The sequence below is a fragment of the Ischnura elegans genome, chromosome 1, assembly GCF_921293095.1.
Source record: "Ischnura elegans chromosome 1, ioIscEleg1.1, whole genome shotgun sequence".
Lineage (NCBI taxonomy): Eukaryota > Metazoa > Arthropoda > Insecta > Odonata > Coenagrionidae > Ischnura > Ischnura elegans.
In genome coordinates this window covers 155,966,658-155,985,358 of record NC_060246.1, presented here as the reverse complement: position 1 = coordinate 155,985,358, position 18,701 = coordinate 155,966,658, and the positions used below count along the sequence as shown (strand labels likewise).

The 18,701-nt window shown below is 37.9% G+C and overlaps 1 long non-coding RNA gene across 2 annotated transcripts; it reads left to right on the top strand.

The window, feature by feature from the left end:
• The first annotated feature begins 348 nt into the window (after positions 1–348).
• LOC124172565 lies at positions 349–5,767 on the top strand. 2 transcript variants are annotated; one of them, XR_006868190.1, is made up of 6 exons: positions 349–1,155; positions 1,612–1,824; positions 1,955–2,088; positions 3,503–3,658; positions 3,734–3,976; positions 5,313–5,767. It is a non-coding gene; the product is annotated as an uncharacterized LOC124172565 (long non-coding RNA). The 2 variants fall into 2 exon arrangements; XR_006868188.1 differs by having other exon boundaries at positions 352–1,155; positions 3,734–3,830.
• Positions 5,768–18,701: the final 12,934 nt, after the last annotated feature.

Genomic DNA, 18,701 nt, shown 5'->3' with positions numbered 1-18,701 from the left:
ATAAGTATGGAAAAACATGTATTTAGAAACGTCAGTATTCTATACATTTATACCCAAAAAGCAATAAATACACTCAATGTCAGAGTAGAATCGAAAAATTTTGCAATGTTGAATAGAATTGTAAAGAAAATAATGTTAAGTTAACGCGTGATTAATACACATTTACTACGCAACATATACCTAAGTGAGAGAAATTAGTAACACATGTTTGCAACTCCTATTATATTTTAGGAAACATAACAATCTGCCTCGCCAATTTACATTTTTCAACTATTGACAGCGTAGACATAGGGAATATAGTTTGCTTAAGGGTTATATATATAAAAAACAAAGCAAAATTAACCTAAATTGTTGCACATATTTATTGCTGATCACATCACAAGTAGCACTACAACGCACGCAACATTTCACTGTACATGACACAAACTGTCTTTTTGAAACTTGTAATCAGAGCATTCCGAATCAACTGATTCAATGGAGAACTTTGCCCACAAACAGTATAAATTAGTAAAGTGCCCACAAACACTATATATTAATTTAAAACACTATAATGTAACACTAATGAAACATGATAATCAGTTTTCCAATCACTCTGCACAAACTAAAAGGCTTTGCACTCGATGGAGTTAGAAAGGATTCTTTACATATCACTTCCCACTCGTCACTTACGATTTAGAATCAGTTAACGTTATTTCACATTATCATTACGAAGACGGTGAAATGAATAAGCTGAAACAGATTGCTAAACGGTTATTGTAACATCAACAGACTTCGAATTACACTATCCTGCGGTCAAGGGGACTCCATTACAGGAGTCTCCAGAAGGGCCAATGGGTAGCCTTTCACCTGTTGCCGTTTGGCGCGCATTTTATTCGATCGCCAACATTGGCCGTAGAGCGGCGCCACTAGGCATTGATATCTGTGTCAGAGTAATTTTCCACATTAAGCTTAATGGAAGTGGGGCGACGCGCTCCGTCTTTAATCGGATTTTTGCAGTAATTTTTGTAGTGAGAGTCGTAGATTCAGTTTTATTCGGCTTTAGCAATGAGGCCTGACCGGCGTTGCTGTGTCCCTGGGTGGAAAGGAGGCTACTATTGCCAAAAGAGACGTAGTAAGGAGCTGGGCGTACGCAACGAAAGCCTCTTCCAAGCAAGGGTAAGTAAATCACCTATTTTTGGTAGATTTTGATGAAATTATTAAAAATTGAAACTATTATTTATTACCGGACTCAAGGTTAATTCCATGAGCCCAACAAGTGATTGTGCCGTGAAGCTTTGGATAGAAATGCAATGTAGCGGCGTGTCTTGGTCGCTGTGTGTGGATGCCGGCATGATTACAATGTTCCTTTATGAATATGCTTTCAAAGACCAGGAGAATGCAAAGAAATTGGTTTTATCTTTTAAAAAAGCTGTGATTATAGTATAATACTGCTCATTATTTGGAATTATCATGTAGAAACTCACGAGGTCTAGATTCTGGCATTCGTAATATGCTAATGGCGTCGTTGGTCGTCTTGCATTGTGGCAGGATTACTATTAATTTGCGCGTGAGCTTTGGAGTTATGTACTTGTGTTATTTAATCGGAGCTGTTATTGGATGAATTTTTTTCAGAATGTTGCCCAAATGCAGAAATGGTGGCGGGTGATACCACGTGAACAGGGAGTTATCAGAACGAGATGTTGGCTTTTAGGACCACTTTCCAGAGGGATCAATTGAGCGGTGTACCGACATTAAACTTTTAGACGGTTCCATCGTCAAGTGGCCGGGGTCCAGTGCGAAAAAACAGTGGTGATAAATAAAAGCAGCGCTCTCCTAAAAGTTAAGGTGAAGTCCTCGTTTGTCGCTGATTTGTGGTTTTCCGCCTATGAAGTGTGCTTAATGCAATATATACATGTAGTGTCTGTGCAATCGCAAGCTGTGCTTTGAGTCAATATATTTTTATGGGATTTTTCAGGTGTTATTCTATGGAAGAGAGATGTCTATTCCTGAACTCAAAATTCTTAACCTCGCTGTTTCTCGTCTCATTGATGATGTGAATGAGTAACAGATATGTGCTGGTCTGTCTGTTCAAGCCGTCAATGGTGAAAGGTAATCATATTACTGTATTTGTTTACTGTAGTGTAGTAATTAAGTGAGCAGTTTCAAAAATACTCTTTCACTTTTGATGAATTTAATGCTGTTGGAGTGTCCTAATTCTGGTCTACATTTGTTATGCTACACCCACTGATTCTTCTGGTGTACCATGCAGTCGACGTTGGATTTACTAATGCGGCGTCATTTGTCCTCTTCCTTTCTTGCCTCTTATATCCTTTTAAATCATGTTAGTAAATGTTCATGAAGTAATGGAGCTGGTGAAGAAATTAATTTCGTATTGTAATAGAAGAAATATAATCTATTGTAGATTATGTTTCTTCCCTTCTAATGTCAAATTTACTTTTACGTGGGAGGATGAAGGCAATACTCAGTAGCCTGTTGATGGGTGGGGCGAAATTACTTGATTTTGTTTGCCTTAAGTGCGTGAAATGCGATGCACATGATATGGTAATTGGCTTTATAATATTTCACGAATTTTTCCCAACATTTCCAACAAATTTCAGCAATCAATATCATGACTTAGGCCTGGTCTACAATGGGGTATAAGCTGTTAGTCATTTTTGTCTCCATTCACAGACTTAACCATAAGAGGGAAACAGTTAAAATTTGAGTGCCTGTATTATGTCTGACTCTGAATGCTTGTGTTTTCATAGTGCTTTTTTTCATGATACAGAAGTTTGCAGAGTTACTTTTTGTGAATGTAAGTATTCCACTCTATTAATGCTCTTATTATATTACTTATACTTACATACCAACTATTAGTTTCAATGCTTTTCACTTTAAGTGGCATGGTACAAGTATTTTCAGTGTTATCTACTCAGGATGATGATATTTTTTCCTTCTTATGTGTTAATTTCATTAAAATTCATTAAGTTATGAAATATTGCCCTCCCTGAAGGCTGAACATATATTCCCTTGGACGCTTATTTTTTATGCATTTCATATACTCTACGCCTTCACCTTTTTCTCAGTGTTTATTATGTAGACATAAGGCTACAGTTAACTGAAATTCTTACCACCTGCGTTCAGTTAGGTGTGGTACTGCATTGATCACATTGGTTTCCAGCATGTGCTCTTATTGGCTAACTGTATGCCATAAAGGTGAACATTGTCCATCTTTTTTATGGCTGAAGTCCATCGTGGAATTCTATTTTGGCTCCTTATGGCTTATGTCCTTTGACTTATGTCTCACTGAACCAGCTCATTCACAGTGAATGCAAGTGTTGTCTGTGAAGGCCATGGTAATGTGTGTAGAAATTAGAATTTTCATGCCATCATATAATATATGATACTACATTTAAGCTATGACATGTTAGGGTTGATGATATGTGCGGATTCTTTGTTTTGGTGTTCCTAATATCTTGTCATTCATTCAGTTCCGTCTAGTATCTATTTCTTTTTATTTCAGGTTTATCTCTTTCATTTGGCACGAAGTGGAGTCATGTGGTACATCTACTACTTATTTGAAAGCATCAGCTATTGCCCCTCATAGTTGTTTCAATTGATAATGGATTATGCCGTTCCTTCTCTTTGGCATTTAAGCTATTGGATGTCAGGGTTGATGGTATGTGTGCATTCTTTGTTTTGGTGCTCTAAATATCTTGTCATTCCATCTTATATCTATTTCTCTTTATTTCAGGTGTGTTTCTTTCATTTGGTATGAAGCATATTCATGAAACGCTACTCCGAAACATTTCAAAGGACAAAGATTCACCATCTATGCTGGTGTTGTTCAGGTACGTGGAGATGTGAGGTCAAGGCAGGTTATGGTAGCAACTAAGAAATATGTTCAATGAAAAAATGAGCAGTGAAATTTTTAATAAAACCACTCTTCAAGCAAATATTGCTCTGCTAAAGCTGCCTCATCAATTGCACTTTGATTGTAAGTTGAAATTTTGTTGAGACTTATACTTTTGATTTTTAAAATTGATTATGATCAAACCAAGTCTATAGCGCTACAGTAAAACCTCTATGTAGTGAACCTCTTTACATCATAAACCTGCATACCAAGGATACACCCCCGAGACGGCCTAACTATCTCCGCAAATCATACGGAGACAACTAGAGACCATTAATGCAGCCACGATTATGTATATGGATATTAGAAAAAATAATTTGGCTTGATTCACATATTGCCTCAGGTCAAAAATTGATGTTTTATAGCACCATGTTTTTGACGAAAAATTTTCTAAATTTTAGTGAAACATAACAGTTTAGAGAGTTTTTCAATATCACTTAGCATAACTTTCAATAAGTATTTGGAATCCTCATGACTTCTACAGTAGACGTGCAAATTTTCATAAGAATTTGATGAAAAGTATGGCTGAGACAAATTATTTCCCACTGGAAGTACAAGTGCCTCTGGAGACCGCATTCATTGATAAACTGTAGTTTCACCCAGACTTCAAATGTCGTGAAAAAAAACGAGTAGACATAGGCAAGAAATATTTTACACTGTTTCATTCCTACGTGGAAGAATGAAAATTGCCAACTTTCATCAAACTGCGAGTCGGTGGTACTGGTTTTTCATTGGAGGCCATTGTTATGGTTCTTACAGACTTGGGCCATGGTTACGTAAAATGGACAATAGAGGGGAAATTTCTCACCATTGACGTGTTGAGAAAGTATTGGTTTTGCCTTTATTCATAAGTTTTCATTAGTAGGTAAGTAGAGTTTTTCAAATTTTTGAGTCTTTAATTTTCTGTTGGTGGCGGTGGTTATTGGTGCCGCTGTCCCTTCAGTCATATGTGAAAATAAAACTTTTCCTGAGCATTCAAGTGGTGATTAACACTCATATACCCTTTTGTGAAGTGGTAGCATATCAGACAGGGGCAGATCCAGGATTTTGTTCTGGGGGGCACAAGGATACCTCGTAATACAAAACGAATGTAATGATAATGGGCAACAATATTAACGCAATTAAAACTTTTGCATATTATTTAAGGGTCTGGGGGGGCACGTGCCCCCCCTGGATCCACCTATGACATCAGATTGTTACTTGATAGATTCCTGTGATAATTATGTAAAGTATGCATCTTTGGTAGTTATGTTTTCCGTGCTTTTCCTCCTTGATGGTTTTAATCATTGCTATTCAACTTTGCAACCTACCTCGTATTACCTTGAGTGAACTAACTCCTGCTTTGCATTGCTTAAAATTGCTGTTCATTATATGCATGCCCATGATGTACACATTCTTATTTGCATTTTCAATATTACAGATCAATGTTACTAGCACCCATTGGCATTGTGAGACTCCTGCACCTTTCTTGAGCATATCTGTGGCTGTGGTGAACTGAGCTGAATCACATCCCACCCACTTCTGGTTTGGCAAGAGGCTACACAAGCAGCAGTTGCTCTAAGATATGCTTTGATTGGCCAAACATCGTCTATAAGAAAGAACATTGACTATTTTTCTTACAACTTATGCCCATTGTGGAATAGTATTTTGGATCCCTTCTGGAATATATATCATTGTAGTTCTACCATGAAAGTGTACATTAATTACGGCTGACTTCAAAAATATGGAAATGGAAGGGCTATTGTATGAGATAATGCTGGGGCGAGAAGAACCTTGATTGTGTCCGTGGAGTCAAAATTTTTGTGCTACATTTTTGTGAACTGTCTTTTGCACCACCTTTTATTATGTCAAATAAATATTGAGCATGATCTTCTATTTGACTTTATCTTTTGCTGCTCTTCTGTATGAGTTAACTTTTTTCAGCAACTTATTGTTGTAGAAGAATTTCACTTGAAGTGAAAGAACTATGGTTCATTTATTTAAAAATTGTTCTGATAGGTTGCACTAATCTTCCGTAATTATTTCGCATTGCCATCAACTTCCTGCTACTCACTAATACTTCCTCCTTTTATGAATCAAGTTCTAAGGGTACTGTTTTTATATTAAATGGGTATCAATGTTCTGTGAAATCATAATTCGTATCCTTCCTAATAAGTGGATTACATCAAGTAATGTGATAGCTGTCTTTATTACATACCGTCTTGGTTGTTGTGCAGTCTTGAGGTGCTAGTATTGGAATTATTGGGAGGCATCACCTCTTTGTTGAGGAGAGTTGTTCATCTATGGCCATGGATCCATTGATCACAGTATAGGATATCAAAATATGTTATATTATATATATGTTTCCAGCTTAGGAATATTATTGATGCTTACGTGGGCGTAGCCAGGACTACCTGGAGGGGCAGGGGGTGGGAGAAGGATACCTTCCTCTGGGGAAAATGATAATATTTTATGCTATTTTGGGCCTTTAAATTATGAAATTTGTGGGTTGTCATGAAGCTGTTTTGTGAACAATGGTTAAGTAGAATAATTTTTTTACCTCGGTATGTTTTCCTTCAAAAAATAATGTTTGGGCAGGACGTGACACCGTGGCTTCTCCTTAGGAAGCTGAAATGCCCATGGTATGATGTAAAAGTTCTGGGCGTGATCAAGACGGTAGGGAGATAGCCAGTGCGTTAAATGTGGATGCGTCAAAAAATTGCTAATAATAGATTCCCCCTTGCTTTTCAGCTCTGATTTTTCATTTTGGTCAATGGTAGAAGTGGTCGGATTGTTTCATTTCAGTTGATAATGGCCTCACATGCTTTACTTGCGTGGTTAACATGATTTGCTGGCTCAGTTCAGGAATGCTGCCGTGTATGTGAATGCGTCAAAAAAAATGCTAATAACAGATTCCATCTTGCTTGTCAGCTCTGATTTTTCGTTTTGATCGATGGTAGAAGTGATCGGATTGTTTCATTTCAGTTGACAATTGCCTCACATACTTTACTTGTGTGGTTAATAGTATTTACTGGCTCAGTTACGTATTGCTGCCGTGTATGTGAATGCGTAAAAAATTGCTAATAACAGATTCCCCCTTGATTGTCAGCTCTGATTTTTCGTTTTGATCGATGGTAGAAGTGATCGGATTGTTTCATTTCAGTTGACAATTGCCTCACATGCTTGTGTGGTTAATATGATTTACTGGCTCGGTTACGTATTGCTGCCGTGTATGTGAATGCGTCAAAAAATTGCTAATAACAGATTCCCCCTTGATTGTCAGCTCTGATATTTCGTTTTGGTCGATGGTAGAAGTGGTCGGATTGTTTCATTTCAGTTGGCAAATGCCTCACATGCTTTACTAGTGTGGTTAATGTGATTTACTGGCTCAGTCCCCTATTGCTGCCGTGCATTTCGTCGTGAAAGGTAGATCTTAATGCCTAGTGGCGCCGCAGGTGGCGATATTTGAAAACTGAATATAATGCGCGCGGAGCGACAACAATTCTAGCGGCGGACTTGAGAATCCTCTATTGTAATATTCGTGCCTGCGGTAATGAAAAAACAACAGCGCAACGAAATGCGCGAAATGTAAATCATGTATACACTGGCGAAAGTGGGCGAAAGCTCACAATGAATAATTGGCAATAGGTGCAACACGTAATAAAATCAAACAGAACTTAGGACCGAACAAACGAATGAAAATTTATATGCGTTCGATGTATCCCTAAAGTAAAACTAGCTCAAATACGAAACATATCCCCATCGCAATAGTTAGATACCTCGAAATGTATACGGTTGATGAACCAGCATGGAAGAAATTAATGATTTCGTCGAAGATGTAACATTCACAACTCACTTCACTCTTTACTTCATCGTCTATATGCAATCAATTCACTTAGGGGTACATTAATGGCACAAATTGTGTTCACTTACACTAGAGGCACAATGAAAGTTCACTGCACGTCGTAGTTTCCTTGCAAATGCGGCTACATAAAACGTCGAATTACCGTCAACAATTACACTGTATACGTTGCCTACCTTACTTGAAGAATGGATTTCACTGATAAATGATTAAATGCATCACTTATATCGCGAAACTCGTGGTTTAAAGTTAGCAAGTCACCAATGAATCTCGTGGTACGTCTTCAGTTTTTGCCCAATGGCACTTTTAAAATACATCAAAGCCTTAACAAATGGACATTTTTTGGATGAATAAAACCTCAAAGATCCTCAAAAGTCAAAAAAATCAAATTTAAAACTTAAACGTGAATTGTGGATATGTAAAATCCTCTTCCTACGTTTTCTGGAAATCTGACGGTGTGTCTGTTGAGCGGATTTCAAATCAGGCCACGGAGCTGAGCGGATTTGGTGGAGAGCTTCGGAGGTGAGCGTTTATGCTCCGGACACTGCCAGCTGAGCGGATTCGTATTGTTGGGCTACTAGATGAGCGGATTTGATTCGGTGGGCGATTGGTGAGCGTTTTTGCAGTGGAGGTATCGATATTGGTGCTTCGTGCTCAGCCGGTATGTTTCGTTTCCTAATTGTGGGTATTCGCTGCTAAATTTTTTGCCACCTACTCAGCCAGGTAAAGCAACCCGTCTCTCAAATTCCAATACCATTTACGTCTATAACTTTTTACAAATCAAATTTTCGCTTATCATATCTCTCTTGAGGCCTTGGCGAATGCAATCTTCTGATTGAGCAAATGTGTACTTGACATGAATGTTCAGGAAGCCTGGTTATCATTATTCTGTAATAGGTACAGAGTGAATAGTGCAGAATAAAACCACTGAAAGTTCTACAATATTTCAAAGTTAAAGGTGGAGTGATGACATTAAGATTTTCCATCATATTGGAAAGAATAACACATACAAACACACAAGCATCCTAAATTCATTAATAGTCATACCTACTTGATATTAAAACAGCACGTTCAGTTCAAGTTGTATGGAAAACCTCCATTATTGCTCCTTTGGTATTCCAAAACCATATTCCGATTCAATTTAAATTCATCCCTACCCCAAATGCTAGCTACACGAAATCTTTTTAGCTCTGCATCATTCCTAGATTTTACTAACGCAGAGTTTCAAAATTAATGAAACTAATCATACACACAGTTGATTTTTTTTCAACACCATTGCTAGCTGGTATGTAAAGCTAGAACACACCATGAATGATGTAACCCCTCGTGATGTTGTGTCGCCCGTCTTCCCTCTATTAATCGGGTGATCGGCGACCAGCCTTCGGGTCACATTCAGGGAAAGGGGAATTGGAGGGCAAAAGGGGAGGGCAGAGGTGTAGCGGGGATATTCCATGCACCTCGGGCGAGAGAATGGGGTGTGGGAAGGGGAAGGAGGGGAAAATTTAGGTATGACGGGACCTGAGATAGGAGCGTTCGGATAAATAAAGCCGTTTGACTGCGTAGTTCACTCAACATAAATTTAATAAGTTTTTACATATGATCATTTACAAATACAATCAAGTCGATAACAAAAGGAACAATTAACTTCTTTTCCTTGGATTTCAATGAAATATAACGCGTAATTCACTAAGCTGCAGCCTCTCAAATATCCACAACAGAAAAATTTAAGTCCTTAACCTAGACCAAAAAAAATCACGTTACAAGTTTTTCACATTCATAACCCATACGAAAACCACAAGAAATGGGAACAACAAAAAAAGAAACAAAAAAGAAAAGGGGGGGGGGGAAGGAAATATAAAACAACAAAATAAATGTTGCACTGAAGTTCACACTGTAATAGGGGGTAGTACTGTCATCTTCTCTACTTTTGCGAGGGAACTTTATAAACCTTTTTTACTGAATTCTCTTCTTGACTTTGTGGTATGGGACTTTTATTCTGTTCTTTGGGGGGACGGAAGGAGATTTCGTGGCTTTTTCTCCTACAATTTGTCGAACTTTTGGGGCTCTCGATCTGTTGGTGGTGGCGATTCCGTTCCGCGGCATAGGCTGCCCTGCACCCTCTCTGGCAGGTTCACGGGAGGGAGATGACATCTTGGCAACAGTTGGGCGATCCTTTCCTTGGTACCAACGAGTCTACCATACAAACTCCTACTCGTATCTAGCACTCTTTCTCTCTCTCTGTCAGGATCTGTCCACCCACTTCGTCTCTCATGAATCCGGAGAGCTCACTAGTGGCTACTCTTGTTAACCGAGCATATAAAATTTGCGACTCGGACTCAATTGCCAGCGAGAAGAAGCACCTGACATCAGCCTTACTAAGAAATGGATACAGCGCCAACATGATCCTGAAAAGGGCCGAGAAGGAAGAAAACAGAGGACAAGTTCCCGCGATGCCTGACCCGGAAGATGCCACCAGGCCGGATCCGAAGGCTTATGTCACCATCCCCTTCATCGCAGGGACGTCTGAGAAAATCGCGAGAGTATTGAGGAAGCATGATGTAGTGACCAGGTTCAACTGCGTCACTAAGATAGCTGACATCCTACCCGGGCCCAAGGACAGAATTTCACCACTACTCTCCGAAGGCGTGTACCAAGTGCCATGCTCTTGCGGTAAATGGTACATTGGTGAAACATGCAGAGCGCTGAACACCCGCATGAGCGAACACCGAAGAGCGACCAGAAACAAACAGTTCAAAGCCTCTGCCATCGCGGAGCACGCCTGGAGTGAATCCGGACATTCAATTTTATTTGACGTCGCCAAAATAATTGCGAAAGAAGACAAGTACTTCCCGAGAATAATAAGAGAGGCCATTGAGATAGTCAAAAGACCAGCGAACTTTAACATGGAGGATGGCTATCCTTTGCACAGCGCGTGGAAAAGGTAAATTCGACGCAAATACGAGGACGTTCCCTGATTGGTCGAAAGAAATCCACCGAATTGGCGCCAAAAATTGCCTATATAAGAGAGGACTAAAAGCTTCACTTCATCCTTCACCTGAGGACGCTGGCAGGAGAGCTGGCGAAACTGTTGTGGTTCTTCGATAACGGACGCGGATGCAGCCCGAAAGAATGCTGAACTCAAGTAATCACCGCGGAAACCTGCGTACGAATTTATCAATATTCAATCCTATTCATCAGTTTGACTGTTCCATCATCCTGATCTAGGGTTTCACAATATACTTGGGTGATGAATGACATCAATTCAGATACTGTCAAGGTAAAAAAAAAGCTAAATGACAATATGTTACCTGGTAAAAGAGAGATGGCCATAGAGATGAATATCAAAGTACATAGTCAATTCCATCAAGTTCAACACAAGCCATTCCATATCAATGCAACACACTTAAAATAAAGTGTTTACCTCACCATTTTATATTTTGTTGAAATTTAGTACGATGATTGCAAGTGCTGGAGTAAAAATTAACATATTTTCAATTTTGTATCTGAAGCAGTTGCAGAAATATGGCTAAGTAATATTTTCATAAAACCGACAGAAAAGGGAAAACAAATATTTCTAATCACTCTTTGTGCTGTTTTCATTGAGCTGCAGAGATAGGAAAGGTGTCATATACCAACATTTTGTACGCTATTTCCAGTGAGATACAAGTATTAGATAGAAGGTTTGGCAGAAGGGTTTTGCGACATTCTTTCAAGTTCTTTGCTGTATTTATCCATCTGAAGATGGCATGTATAGCAGGCGTTCCAGTCTGCTTCTTCAGGCTGAAAGTCAAGGTTCAAATGATAAAAAATGTCAACTGAATTAAAAAATCAACTTGAGTTGACATAAATAAAATAGACAAGTGCCTATTCAGAAACACCTACAGTGGGGGAACTTGAAAATTTGGAGAGTGAGATGTTTCAAATTTGATGACTCTCAACATTTAAACAATATTCTTTAGACAGGTGGAACATCTAAATAAAGTCATAATTTAGGAGTTTAAGACATAATGCAATAGAACCTCTGATGATAAAATAGATGTACATGACTATGTGCTAATCTGAGGAGAGTGAAGTTAGTATTACGCACTTCACAAGACTTATTCTACAACCAGATAATGAACGACTATCTTGTTTTTCTTTTGGTGAGACTTTTTCGTTACATTTCTATTGAAGAGAAAATTAAGTCCCACATGGCTAAGCTATTACATTATGTAATGATGATGATAAAATCTATTGAGTGATTCATTTATCAGCTTAATTATTAGCTGGATTGAGTGGCCACACCCCACTTGTGAATATTCTACTCAACAAATCATAAAATGAATGAGTGACAATGCCAAGCAAAATGTGGCATAGAAAATAACTTAAGTAATAACAAGCAATGTAGTGCAAAATAGCATTTCAACAGATCACCAATTGATTGAAACATCTATATATATAAAAGAAAGTCGAAAATCGTGTTAGTTAGAACACTTATAACTCGAGAACGGCCGCACCGATTTCAATGAGATTTGGTTCTTTGGATTCGTCTCAGGCGGGGTTAACATATAGGCCATTAAAAAAGGATAATTTCACAAAAAAATTCATCTCTTTCTAACAATATGTTTTTAGGAGTTAGCAACGCAACAGCAATTGATAAGTCGGTCAAAACTACCAATTAAATTATTTGTTTTGTTTTTACCCATTTAATAACTGAACTTCGTAACAATATAATATTTCAATTACTAAATATATTCAAAATATTGAAATTGCATTTAAAATATTTAATTCTAGCTAATTTTAAGCCCAGCTCGAGTTGACTCTTCACTACCGTGTTTGTAAACAAATCTCCAAGCAATTGTTGACAAAAGGTAATGTCCGTGTTCCTGTCGAGGAATCGAGCAGTTTGATTACACTTTCTCCGAATATTTGCAATTTTTTTTTGGAAGGTGAGCTCATCAACAAAGAGTTCCAGAATATGATTGATCACCACAAAAATCAAAAATGATTGATTGAGTGAGCAATTTCGATGGCCTAGAACGAAGATGTGGATCACTCAAACTAGGTAAATCAGGATCAAATAATTGGTACTCTGCATGAATTCAAATCTTTTAACTGAGTAATAAACGAAGACGAAGTCACCAACCATCTAACTGAATATATGAAGTCCTTGTACGTACCTTGCTTACCACGGCACGATTAACAGCTAAAGGAAGGCTCTGTGTTAATGATATTTCGAAACCTAAACTCACCATAGCTATCCAACGGAACGCGTTTGGTTATTTAAAAAATTGATAATGAATGTGACTCACGCGACTTTACTCAAAGGAAAACTCAAAGATGAGGAAGTTCTCATTCCTCATCTTTCCATGATCCCAACATATATGCCCTTTTGAGCTTAAATGTATTCAATTTCCAAGTAGTGTTGCATTCGCGATAACGATTAACAAATCGCATGGTCAGTCTTTCAGTTTTAGTGATGTTTGTGCTCATGTGCTAATGAAAACCCATGATTTTCTCATGGTAAATTAAACCTGCTATGTTTACGAGTCGGTAAACCATCCGCTGTATTTCTTCCTTCGCTTCAAGGGCGCAGCTAATACTACGGGTCTTTAGGGTATGGAAAACTCGCTAAGGTAAGCGAGAGGTGTGGGGGCCCTCCCCCAGACATTATTTCAAGATAAATGGTTCAAAATAGCGGATTTTGCGGCTGTGTGAATAGTTAAATAGGTATGTTTTGTTTGTTACCTATCCGTCCCCCTAATATTAGTAACAAAGTTTTTTATAAATAAGTTCTCTGAGCTCTTGGGGAGGTTTAACCCCCCAAAACCCCCCTCGCTGCGTCACTGCTTCGCTTCGCCATATTTATTTAGCGTCATCTGTTTTATATTGCACCTGATAAAAGAAAAACTGTTGTTTATCATAAGGTGCTTGACGCACTACACTAAACCCGAATGTGTAGGACACACCGAAGTGCGTGTACGCAGTGCATTTTTTCCAAACAGAGATACTGTAACTGGCGCGCCTAAAGTCATTTGATACGAATGCTGCTGCTTCATAGGGGCTTTTCTTACACGATTTTGAGCATCAGTCAAGCGTCGGTCTGGCGTTGTGTTAACCTGCCCCGTGAACGGGCTAAGTTTACGCAACAGACTTGGACTTAAAAACTTTTTTTTACGGTTAAAAGCCAGCATCAAATAGCCAGAAAGTGAATGCGTATAATTTTTATTTCATTAACTGCTTTATAAAACTACAATGCCCAAAATTTCTTAAGCTATTTTCATGCTCATTTACGTAGTTTTATTGAATTAGTATCTTATTTTATTATAATAAACATGGTTATAAACGATACAGCCGCTCTTGATTTATAAATGTGTAACTAAACTGTTAGTTCATTGATTGTTAGGGGGTACGAAGTCCGCCGGGTCAGCTAGTACGTATATAATTCTGAATATTGTCCTTGAGAAACTGTTACACCTAAAACTTTGCAAGACTCCCTTGAAGTAAATTTAATTTAACATGTTCCACTCCGACTGTAAAATTCAGTTCATTACTGTAACCTTACTCAGACTAGATCATATAATGTGATCTGTAAAACTGGAATTAGCATAAAAAACCTGCAACATGGCCGAATTACCAGCTCTCTAGCTCCATTAGGTCTGCCACAAGTATAACTGAAACAACACCATCAAATTTATGAGCCAGTTTTTCCAAACATAAGAATCCTTATTCCATAAAGAAACTGATATAAATTTTAAAATTTGGTAAATATTTAGTATCAGAACCAGCTATGAGTTTACCACTTTTGAACAATATTAAAATTAAAAATTTTCAACAGTAAAGGGCACCCAACAGTTCAGAACCTCCATCATACAAATCCAATGTCTCACGATAGAAGAGGATAATGAATGACACCATTTACTACGCTGCGAAGAAAAAAAGTTCTACTAGAGAAAGACTCCAGTTCTAGATCAAAGGGGATGTATTCGTTAAATTAAATTTCAAAGATCATACCTATTCCAATACGTTGAAATTTATCCAAAATTTACACCCAAACCTCGTAGAAATCCAAGAGCATTTTACAACAGGTCTTGCCAATATTCACTTAACGATGTCCAGCATACAAATCCAATGTCTCATGCTACACGCGACTGATGAATTATAGCATAAATTACGCTGTGAAGAAAAAAGAATGTAATTAGAGTTCTTACCTATTCCATTGAGTTGATCTTTATCCAATTTTCACACCTCAACGTGATAGAAATTGAAGAGCATTTTTCAATAGAATACGCCAATATTCACTTAACAAAATACACCATACACGTCCAATGTCTCATGCTATATGTGATTGATGAATAATAGCATATATTACACTATAAAGAAAAAAAGCAAATGAGATGAGGTGCCCAATCAAAGAGGTTCTATTTATAGAATTTAATTAAAATAATTACCTATTCCCTAGAGTTGACCACGTCCGACATACACACCTCAGCATGATAGAAATTCAATAGGGAAATTGCATACTTTTTATAAAAAGTATGCTGATATACTACAGTAAACACTTTGTACCACAATATACGTATTTCCGCTTAAAATTCAGTTTATACACTAGAAAATGACTCCCAAAAGTCTCACGAGTTTCGCGGGCTAAAAAATACCGCCCCCACCAATCTTATGCCGCTACGTCATAGTTCAGTAGGAGTCCAAGATCCAAGCCCAGTAACTGCAGGTTTGGAAGAGCCACGTTGCGTTTAAATGAGAACATGGCTGAAATAAGGTAAAATTACAAGTGTTGCGTTGTTCCCCTGTGCAATATCACCCCAGAAAAAAATTTCGTCTGCATTCCCACGGAGGAAATTAAAAGAAAAGCCTCGATGCAATACGTCTGTCGGGATGAGCGTTACGGAAAAATAAGAGTATAATAAACGGAATGATAAACCCGTGTGCTATGTGAGCGAAGATAACTTTAATATAAATAATATTTCCATGTTTCATCGACTGAATAACTTGAAACTAAGATTTTTCGATAATTCGGCCGCCGTAGAATAAAAACTCAACTTCTAAAAAAAAATCGAGATAGGTGTTTCTCTATGGTTACGATGAACTCAAATTATTTATGGCACTTGTTCAATTTCAGTTACGGAAGGACATAGAAAATTCCATGATCCTTAAAATCAAGGGAGAAAATATGAAAATAAAGAGCAACGTTGATCCTCATGCATTCGAGTGCCAGCCAAGAAGACAGCGTTAGCTTCTACTCTCGGCGTCAAAATGATGTGCCGCTGTACTTTGCAAATTTATATCCTGGCTTCACTGCTTGGTCTAACAATGAACTATACGTCATTTTAAAGGAAATTTTATCCTAAATTCTGATTTATTTTATTACAAAAAAATTCAAAATTGTAGACACGGCCAGTGCAGCGCACCGAAAAAATAGCCGTTTTGTCAACTTCATGAACTTTGCGACTCAATCTAGGGAAAACTACTACGTCTACAGCATTCATCTTCCACATTAATTTACAATCATCAGTGTGGATTAATAAAATGGCTTCTGGGTATTTTTAGAACTTATATTTTGTTATAAATTATTGAAAATATTTAAACATTATCTTGTCCCATAATTTACCGCGAAAGACAAAGGAAGTTGTAGATGGAAAAAGAATGGAATCCAGAGGTGGTCACAAAAAATGAATCGCAGCATTTTTTGATTTTATTCTACGCCGTTGCTTGCTTTTCAAAAAAAAAGTTGAGTCACAAGAGGAATATTCCGCGGCCCTTGATTTGGAAACTATGGAGGTAAGAAGAAGACATGTTTGGATCAGCAATTTCCATTTAGTTGGTTGTTAGGATAAATCAAGGATCCATTTATAGGTTGTCAGGCCATCGTATAAATATAGAACTGATGTGCACCACAGGGGAAATGGGGTGTTTGAGGGAAAGTCGAACCCAAAGTTGCCCAAAGAATGTGCAGTTCTATGTTGCTCTTTCCCCAGTTAAAACAAAATAGAAATTGGATTGGGATGATATTTACACCACGGGTTCCATTGATAGTGAGAGTTCAGGTGATCACGGTCATCGTCGAAGGTCATCCCTCTAGGATTTCCGATACGGAATTTTTAAGTGACAACCGATCGCAATGACGATGAGCTCGTCTTTAGGGTAGGCTTCAGATATATTGTGAGAAAGCTCCATAAGGTATTTTTAAGTTGAAAGTATCATTGACAGCTTCGAGGTAGAAAATAAGTTCACCATAAGGCTCTCTACCGGACTGCCAAAAGAATACACATTTCACATGAGTATACGCTTTTGCCAATATTACATGCAAGTCTAACTTTGTTATGAACTATAAAACATTTCAGATGCACATCAGCTACCTTTCCATTTCACGGCATCGACTTTCGGCGCCGACGAAGTCTACAGTTTCACTAAAATACCCTGGTATCATGATAGAATCAGTAACAGGAAGCTTGCCAGGATCAGCCTAAGAATAGCCATATTCCTTCATCTTTCCGCAATCTATCGCTTGCAATGAAGAAAAATAGATCAAATAATATCCCTGAAGTCACAATGAACAACTGCGATACGTCTGAACCTCAAGAAATGAATCATAACCACGCCGTCGCTTGTATTCAAGTATGCAACCTCTACTATGGCCGTGCCGCCGTGCCTCCTCGTACTGAACTATGACGTCACTTTTCTACCAGCCAATCATCGGGCGTTTTCGATTTTCACTTGTATTTGAAATTTCTCGTGAACTTTGATGCATTAAATATCGCAAATCACGTCATAAAATAATAAAAAAAAACTTTAACCGTGGCATGAAAACATATATTTTTATAAAATTTTGGGGTTCTTGATTATATCTGAAATATATGCAAGTTCCCTATTCAAGGGCACATCTTTTCTTTCTCAAATATCGAACAACCATAATTATTTCCACTTATTTTCATGTTTTGATTGTCCAGATAACGAGATAACTGAGTAATACCGCGAGCAAAACGAATGGGTTAATTAATGGTTTAACTCACAGGAGTTACAAATCTTTTAAAATATTATCCATAAATTACTTCAGAGATGGTAAGATGTATGGAATCGAATGGTCAATGCTTTGATTAAATAAATTTTAAGTAAATACTTGAAATAACGATTTTATTTTGCGAAAAATCCGGTAAAGACTTTTACACACACCTGATATATTACCTAATTTGTTGTAAAAAACACTACTTATATGAGAATAAATAGATATTTTTCTTATAAATAAATAGATTCGTTTTTTTTTATCAAAAACAATATTTTTGAGAGTGCTATTTATTGTTGGCAAGAAAAATTTTTGTGGCTCTTTAAAACTTTGAAATTTTGTAAATTGCAATTTTTGGCTCTTCCGACTCAAAAGGTTGCCGACCCCTGCCATAGTCCTATCACAACTCTCTCTCCCTCCAACACCTCACCCCACTATGTCTCTCCCCTCCTTATGTTCCAATGAATATCCCTCTGATTTGACTGATGTCTCCAACCCAGAAGATTGAGGGGAAAATTCTGGCTTGTATGCTGTTCACACCTACCCAGGGATGATGTTTTGCGGAGCAGCCTGTCAACAGGGGCAGTGACGCAGCTGATAGAACATCGCCCTCACTACCCCTTCCGCTCCTTGGAAAAACCCCTCCCCTCAAACCTGTCTCGTGGTGGAATAGCCAAGCTCTCTTCTGCTTGGGCGTTCTTGTTGGACGCACGGCTAGTGGGACATGGCCGATTTTAGAAAAATTACACTGCTGGTATTTAGTTTGGTAATGCTTCATCATTAGTTATCATCGTTGTTTTCTGTAATAATTACGATTTTGAATACTCTACTTCGAATAGATGTTGAACGAAAATACTCGTAAATTATTTTTGGCAATTTTTTTCTTGTGTGCTGATTTCTTGTTTGTGGAGTCTTTCCCTGAACCAGCTTGTGACCGACGGTTGGAGTTTTCCCTATGCCTGGGCTTACGT